The sequence below is a fragment of the Solanum lycopersicum genome, chromosome 8, assembly GCF_036512215.1.
Source record: "Solanum lycopersicum chromosome 8, SLM_r2.1".
Taxonomy (NCBI): domain Eukaryota; kingdom Viridiplantae; phylum Streptophyta; class Magnoliopsida; order Solanales; family Solanaceae; genus Solanum; species Solanum lycopersicum.
Genome location: NC_090807.1, coordinates 22,935,335 through 22,944,876, shown reverse-complemented (window position 1 = coordinate 22,944,876; position 9,542 = coordinate 22,935,335).

Below are 9,542 nucleotides of genomic sequence, written 5' to 3'. Positions count from 1 at the left end.
AAGTCATTTATTGAGCGATGATATCCTCATACTAGATGCCAGCTTCAATAATGTATGAATTGGATTTAATGGAACTTATAGTGAGCAAGGATAGACTAGCATTGAGCAGGGATGCCTTCTTTCGGGCAGGGCGGAGGTTCACGTACTTCTCATGAGATAAGACTTTTCGGCATGCCGGGTATGGGTCTCCATATATATCCTAGTCTTTAAACCTATGCTGCCAATATAGGGATCTGGCGTGGTTCAATTTCCATGTACGCTAGCATGTTTTGGGTAACTTTGCCCGCTGATTCCACCTCTTTTCGATCTGGGGTTTCATTACACTGAATTCATCTTTCTCACATGACCTCTTAATGAACTAATGAAATAATGTCTTGTGTTAGAGAACATGTAAATGAATGAGTACCTAATCAAGAGTGACTTTATGAATTTCATTGATAAAGTGTGAAGGGGGATTAAGGGGTGATCTCTTCATGTGTAATCTATGGATGTCATTAGAATGACTCTAGTTAGGGAAGTTGGTAAATAGTTTAGGCATGATTTAAATTGAGGAAGTCTTAATGATTATTTATATAGCCTTGAATAGGGTGTATAGGTGTTCTCTTCTTGGAGTACTTAAGTATGTCTTTTGATACCTTTGGTAAGGAGAATGTAATATTATGAATGTTACGTGTTTTTCTGTATTGGAATGCATGTGTCTCATTATGAGTAGTCTTGAGGATCATTTTGGCATGCTTAGAGAAGGTGTGTGGGGGGTTTCTGTTTGTATTACTAAAGTGAGTCTTAGGATAGGTTTTAGTGGGGAATTAGATACTAGAAGATGTCTAAGGTGAAGCTAACAAACTTCACGGGGACAGTGAAGGAATTCACTGTAACATTGAACTAGCTCACTTTTAGGCTTCTCTTAAATCCTAGATAAATTGTCCATGTGATTTCTTATGTGTTATTGAGGTGCTATATGTTGTTTATATGCTATTATTATGATATTTAAATCAACAGATGAATATTTTTAATAAATATCAATTTTCATTATTCTTATGCATTATGGCATACTCAGTACATGTGTTTGTACTAATTCCATATAAATTTCTATGTCTATAGTGGTAGAAAACTGAAGAACATCGGGAATCAAGTCTAGGATTATAACAATCATTCAAGTGAAGTTTATTTAGGTCCTCTCTTGATACGAGGACATAGTTTTGTTAGGTTTCATTACTAATGAAGTATTGTAATTGACTAAGTATTTTTATATTTTAATGTATGGGGCCGTGTCCCAACTATTCTCGTGTCTATGTTTTGATGAGATTGAGACTTACTATTTTCTATGATTTCTAATGAAAGATTTTTTTAACGATATTCAAATGTTTTGTGAAAAGTATTAAAATTGTACTACTTTCATTATTTATATGCGATAAACAATACGAAAGGTTTATACAAGACCTCAAAGAGGTCAAGTACGCTGGTTGCGACCTATGAATGCCAAAACTTCTACGGTATACATGCGGGTCATGACAAACATTGTATTAGATCATAGGTAATGAAAGTATGCTTTGGAATCAAAAAGTCTCATCATGTCACATCTATCAGAGTCTTGGTCATTGGTGGGACTCATGACACAACCATAAACGAGAGGCTATAGGACACTAGAGTTTCCCTTTTTTCTACTTTTATGGCATGTCGTAGAGAAAAATGTTATTAGTGTTCTTTTATTATTCTTTTCCTTTTATTTATAGGAGATGACTTCTAGAAGGATGGCCGTTAGAATGTGGGAAGAGGAAGGAGTACATGAGAATATTCCTTAAGGGAATGAGGTCTCGGTGAATCCCCCGGACATGAATTATTGAGAGATTAGGGAGACTTTGCTTGCTTTAGACCGGGCCATGACTACTCAGGTGAATAGGATTATGGAGCCTATGGTGAATGTGGTACAGAGTACGATGACCTCTCAGTTCGAAGACTTTGTAAGGATATATTCTCCTATCTTTCTTGGTTCTATGGTGGGAGAGAATCTCCGAGAGTTCCTCGATGGTGTTTACAAGGTATTGATTATCATAAGGATGATTTCTAGGGAGAAGGTGGGGTTAGCTTCGTATCAAATGATGGAGGTTGCTCAAGTGTGGTACACTAAAAAAAAAGATAATAGGTCAGTTGAGTTGCGTACTATAGAGTGGGAGGAGTTCAAGAAGCCTTTCTTCGATAAATATCTTCTCCATGTGAGTATGACGGTAGAGGTTAGGAATTAATTGACCTTAGTCAGGTCAAAGGTGATGTTGAAGAGTCCAAACTTAGGAGAAGTGCTGGGATTTTTACCAGGAGCATGAGGACTTTGAAGAAGGGTAAATCCAATAAGCAAGTTCAATTTATGTGTAAGAAGAGGGATCCAATTCAAGAAGGGTCTAGTGTTCTTAGATTCATGCTTGAGGGTAGTAGTGGTTCCCATGGTGTTAAGCCTACTTGTGTCACTTGTAGGAAGAGGCACTATGGGGAGTGTCCAGTTGGTACTGGGTATTGCTTTAATTGTGTTAAGGAAGGACATAAGAGGAGAGATTGTCCTATTTTTGAGACTAGGATAAAGGAAGGCCAAGCAATTTCCTCCTAATACTTTTGATGATGATGACGGTAAGTCCTAGTATTCTCTTTTGTTTTATTAATTCATCCAAAGTGGGGGAGTATGGTTAGTAGATGCGCTAGAAAGTCACTGAAGCATGTTGCATGTGCATGGTGTGTAGGATTTTATTGGAATGGAATTTTATTGGTTCCTTGGATTGTGCATTTTAATGAAGTTATCATTATTTCATAGAATGTGTTTATAGTGTTTTATATTGCGTACTAGCATGTTTCTATCATCAATTGCCTAAAAGATACATTTTTAAAATTTGAAGCATGTTCATTGTAAAGAAATTGCCAGTTCACTGTAACATTTTGCAAATTCACTAAATCATTCTTTGGTTAACATTTTTAGTAATGTGGTTAGAACTTATGTATACGAGCATAATAATGAATATAAAATGGGTTTTTGCTATTTGAAATAAAGGATGTGAGTTATATGGCATGATGAGTTATAGAATTTATTCTAGTTTCTTGGTGTGTTGTGAATTACTTGTTTATGTGAAATTGGTGTTTATTTTAGATGTTTGTATTGTATAAGGTGTTATGTGGTTTGGTTTTAAGCTTCTAGATTAATCTCTATTCTTGGAAGAGTTCGGAGAGTGGCAAGTGCCATTCGAATATGAATGTCATCCAAGTGAGGGAGATGGTAATACCTCGAAAACAACTTAGGTTAAATACATCCAAAAATTGTTATGATGAAGGTATAAGGTCCTAAAATTATTTATTATGTTATTATAAGTCATTGTCTAAGATGTTTAGTCAATCGGAAGTCAAACGTCAAAGGACGACTAAGACATTCGATGACTAAGTCACTTTTTGGTGCCTTATATATAATTTAATGTGTTTATGTATGATTCATGAGATTAAAAGGTCCTTAAAATATATTTATAATGGTATATATAGTCATTATGTTAATTTTCGTGCAGTTTGAATGTCAAATGTCCAAGAATGTTCATGATATTTGAACGGTATGCTTTTAAACGACCCTGTGTATCTAAGCATGTTTCATTGATTTTTACATGTTTGTTTTGGATGAAATTGATATGGGAGATATTAAACTCGTATAATAAAATATTTGGTTTTGAAACTTCCAGTTAAAAGTCCCCAATGACCAAACAGGGGTCCTTGAGGACGGACCCTTTCCTTGAGCCATGGCTGCCTAGACCAGGCCCCAGTCGGCTGAGGCTAACAACGGCTCGTGGGCCTGTAAATGCCCCGTCGATGGGTGTCGTGGGCCTAGAATTATACTAGCGAGCTCAATCTCCCAAATTGAAGTCTCTGAAAAAAATAGATAGCAAGGATGGTTCACTTGTGGACAAACAGTCTGTCGTTTGGCCAGTCGTTAATTGCACTATCAACTACGCAACTTACTGTAAACTCTAGGGGTGAATTTACCAATTCACCCTACATTAAAATAATACTTTGGGCGGATACTTAAGGTTTTTTTTTTGATATTTTAAACTCCTACATAAGTCCTAAATACCTGGATGAATTCATTTCTTCATAAACAAAAACCGGAATTCTCTAAGAAATTCTCTAGAACTCCATTGAACCAAAACTCAAGAAAGAGCACAGATTGGAGAATTGAGTGGTGATTCTTTAGAAATTTCGTGGATTAACATCATTGCTTTATGGTATTTGAACCTTGAAACTGAAATAATCAAAGAGCCCAAAATCGAAAGAGCATTCTAATTTTTTCTAAAGATCAACTTGTCCAATTTTATGATATATTAATGGGTTATTGCATTAAATGTTTTGAATCATTATATATTGATTATTTGGATTTTCATTAGATTATTTTAACTCAATTAAACTAAATCCCATGTTATTCATGAACCCTAGATTTTGACTACTTTATGGTTGACTTGATATTGATTTGATGCTTGTGAATTCTTGACTTCTTTTCTTTGGGTTATGTAATGATGTAATAAGTGTATTCAATTGATGTATAGGCTGTCATAGATTGCTAAATATATGTTGAATTGACATGTATTCATTGAAAATTATAGTTTTTGTATTGAATTCATGATCATGGCCATGGGTAAGGGCCTATTGGTATTTAATTGATGGTTTCGCTAAGGATTGAAGTTAAACGACTGAATTGGAGGTAATCATCAATAATTATGTTTATTTAATGTAACATCGGTCTTGAATTATGTTGTTATTTGTATGGTCTCCATATGGTGGCGGTGCTATGTGAACGATGTGGCCTTTTCGGTGTTATTTTATGTATTAGGATGATCATGGTCTGGTCGACACTACTTGAAGTTTTATGTCAATGTGAGTCTTTGATTATGTGAAGTTTGATCATACCTAACTACATGTTAAGTAATGTGATTATTTTATAGAAGTTATTAGGTGATCATGTTAGACTATTACTATATCCATATTGTATAATCTTAGAGATGATGTATTATATTCCTACCAGGCTATATTATTCTATGGTTTTAATATTAATGATGATAAATTAGTGTATAGGATATAGATGATAACTTTTATTGATATGTGCTTCTAGAATGATATTCTATATGTGATAAAGTGATGTTTTGGTGTGTCTTATGTGCTAAACTTGTGTCCCTTACTTTATAAATTTATGAATGTGAATATGAGATATCTTGACTTACGATGACAAATCCTCTTAGTCTTGTATGTATGAATGATATGAGTTCTTGAATGATTCTAAGAAGGTCCTTTATGTGAAACGTTGAACCTAGTGGTGTAGTTATGAACCTTGAAATAGAAAGTCGTAATGGTATGCTTCATGTAATGAATGGTGGACTTAAGATTAGTTAGCAGGAACGACATCATATCATCCATAGGAAAGTCATTAAGCTATCATCAATGCAAATGTAAGGCAGTCCTAGGGTACTTCTTTGGTAGGATGAAACTGATTGGGTTATGAACTAGATATGAAACCTCATCATGTGATCCTTAATATAAATTACTCTATTTTGACAAATGCTAGCACCGAGTTAGTATGGTGAGGCAAGTAGTTCTAGTGAGGCACGAGTCTAGAGTACAAAGTACGCCCCTCATACTTCTTAACCATGTGCCTACATGGGATGTGTCCAAGTTCTACTATTGGCAAGTACAACACCCTACATCTGAGTAGGTTACAACTCCAGATTCCATTCTTTGCTACCATGGTCTATGTCGATTATTTCCTATTCTCATCTTATGGGATAACTACTAGTATTTGAGAAATCTATGAAGTTTAGGTGGTGGTATGGTACGCTACCTAAACATTGCACCCTTAGGCTTTGAAGATGTTAGTGACAGCCCCTAGGTTTTCTCCAAGACCATAACTTGAACATCCTCTAAATGTTTTAATGTCTCTTAATGAACTAATGAAATAATGACTTATGTTAGACAACATGGAAATGAATAAGTACCTAATCTAGAGTGACCTTAAGGATTTCCTAGTTAAAATGTAAAGGGGGAATAAGGGATAATCTCTTCATGTCTTATCTAGCGAAGTCTTGAGAATGACTTTACTAAGGGAAGTTGGTTGATACTTTAGGCATGATCTAAACTTATGCAGTCATAAGGATTATTGAGGTAACCTTGAATGGGGTTTATGGGCGTTCTTTTCTAGGAATACTTAAGTAAGTCTCTTTATTGCGTTGGTGAGCAGAAAGTAATTTAATACATGTTATGTTTTTTGGTGTAATATAATGTATATGTCTCAATATAAGTAGTCTTGAGGATTATTTAGGCATGCTTAAAGAGGGTGTATGGGCGGTCTCATTTTATAGACTTAAGTGAGTATTATGATAGCTTTTAGTATGAAAGTACATGTTAAAAGGTGTCTAAGGTGAAGTTGAGAAACTTCACTGTGACAGTGCAGGAATTCATTGTGACAGTGAAGGAACTCACGATAACATTGAATTAGCTCATTGTTAAGTTTCTCATAAAATTGTGATAAAATGTCAATGTGATATCTTATGTGTTTCTAAGGTTCTAAATGTTGTTCTTATACTATTATTATGATATTTAAATCATAAGATAAATATTTCTAATAAATGTCCATATTCATGATTGTTATGCATTAGGTCATGCTTAGTACATGTGTTTGTACTGATTCCATATATATTTCTATCTCTATAGTGGTTGGTAGATGAAAAGAATCGGGAATCAAGGCTTGGATTATAACAATCATCCAAGTGCAATTGAATTATGTCCTCTCTTGATTCAAGGGCATAGTTATGTTAAGTTTCATTAATAATGAAGTATTGCAATAGACTTAGTGTTTCTATATTATTATGTATGGGGCCCCAAGTATTCTCATGTCTAAGCTTTGATGAGATTGAGACATTGTATTTCCTATAATTTTTAATGAAAGATATTATTTAAGATATTCTAATGTTTTTTGAAAAGTCTTAATTTTGCACTACTTTTCTTTATGTATATGCGATGAACAATACGAAAGGGCTTGTACAGGACCGCTGATAGGTAAAGTACGTTGGTTGCGACCTATGAATGCCGAAACTTCTAGGGTATACATGCAGGTTGTGACAAACATGGTATTAGAACATAGGTAATGAAATTAGTCTTTGGAATAAAATAGTCTAATCAAGTCACATCTAGTAGAGTCTTATTTATTGTTGGGACTCATGACACACCCTTAATCTTGTGGCAATATGTTGCTAGACTTTCCCTTCTTTTCTACTTATATATCGTGTCATAGAGTAAACTGTTATGAGTGTTCGTTTCTTAAGGTTTTCCTTGTGTATATAGTAGATGAATTCTAGAATGATGGTTGTTAGAATGTTGCAAGAGGAAGGAGTGCATGAGGAAGTCCCTCAAGGGAATGAGGTCTCGGTGGTTCCCCCGGGACATGAATAATAGAGTGATTAGAGAGAATTTGTTTGTTTTAGTCCGAGCCATGACTACTCAAGTGAATAAGAATATAGAGCCTATGGTGAGTGTTGTGTAGAGCACGATGACCTCTAGGTTGAGAGTATTTGTGAGGATAAATACTCTTATCTTTCTTCGTTCAATAGTGGGAGAGAATTCCAAAGAGTTCGTTCATGGTGTGTAAAAGGTGTGTAGTATCATAAGGTTGACTTATAGGGAGAAGGTGGAGTGTATTTCATATCAACGAAGGGAGGATAATAAAGTGTGGTACACTTAATGAAAATTTAATAGGTCGGTTGAGATTGGTCCTATAGAGTGGGAGGTGTTAAAGAAGGCTTTCTAAGATAAATATTTTCTCCATGTGAGAAGGAAGGTAAAGGTTTGGAAGATCATTGACCTTAGTAATGGCAAGGGGGATGTTGAAGAGTCCAAACTTAGTAGAATTGCAAGGATTTTGAAGATGAGCATGAGGACTTTTAAAAAGGGTAAATCCAATAAGCAAGGTCAACCTATGTGTAAGAAGAGGGCTTGAATGCAAGAGGGGTATAATGTTCCTAGATTCATGCTTGACGGTGGTAGTTGTTCCCAAGGGTGTAAGCTTATTAGTGTTACTTGTAGGAAGATGCACTATGGGGAGTGTCCAGTTGGTACGGGGAATTGCTTCAATTATGGTAAGATAGGACATAAGAAGAGAGATTGTCCTATTTTCTAGACTAAGAGGAAGGAAGGCCATGAAATTTCGTTCCAATACTTTGGACGATGATGATGGTAAGTACTAGTATTTTCTTTTGTTTTATGAGTTCGTCCTAAGTTGGGGAGTTTGGTTAGTAGATGGTCTAGAAAGTCATAGAAGCATGTTGCATGTGCATGGTCTTTAGGAGTCTTATTGGAATTGAATTTCATTGGTTTCTTTTATTGTGCATTTTATTGAAGTTATGATTATTTTGTAGAATGTGTTTATAAGATTTGATATTGCATACTAGCATGTTTCTATCATCAATTGCCTAAAAGATACATTTTTGAAAATTTGAAGAATGTTCACTACAATGAAATGGCCAGTTCTGTGTAACATTTTTGTAAAGACTAAATCACTCATTGGTTAAAAATTATTGTAATATGGTTAAAACTGATGTATACGAGAATAATAATGTACGTAAAATGGATTGTTGTTATTTGAAATGAAAGATGTGAGTTTTATGGCATAATAAGTTATAGAATGCATTCTAATTTCTTATTGTGTTGTGAATCTCTTGATTATGTGCAATTGATGGTTATTCAAGATGTTTTTATTGTATAAAAATGTTATGCGATTTGGTTTTAAGATTCTCGTTGAATCTCTATTCTTGGTAGTGTTTAGAGAGTGGCAAGTGTCATTCGAAGACGAATGTCGTTCAAGTGGGTGAGATTGTAATACCGCAAATATTACATAGGTGAATTAGGTTCTAAAATAGTTTTCATCAAGGTATAACGTCCTAAAATGGTTTATAATGTTATTTTAAGTCAGTGTCTAAGAGATTAGGTATCGGCAGTCCAACGTCAAAGGATGATTAAGACATTTGATGACTAAGTCAGCTCAGTGCCTTATATGTAATTTGATGTTTTATATGTGATTCATGAGCTTATGAGTTCCTTAAGATAGTTATAGTTGTGTATATAGGCAGTGTATCAAGTTTATTGATATTTGAAGGTCAGACGTCCAAGAAAGACAATGATGTTTGAATGGTTTGCCTTTAAATGACCTTGTGTATCTAAGCATGTTTCGTAGAGTTTTACGTGTTTGTTTTGAATGAAACTGATATGGGAGATCCTAAATTGTATAATGACATATTTGGGTTTGAAACATCCGGGTAAAAGTACCCAATGACCAACCAGGGCTCCTTGAGGAAGGACCCTTTCCTTGAGCCATGGCTGTCTAGACCAGGACCCCAATCGACTGAGGCTAACAACAGCTCGGGGGCCAGTAAATCCGACGTCGATTGGTATCGTGGGACTATAATTATACGAGGGATCTCAATCTCCCAAAGTGATGTCTGTGAAACAAACGACTATAGCAAGGACAGTTCATTTGTGGACAA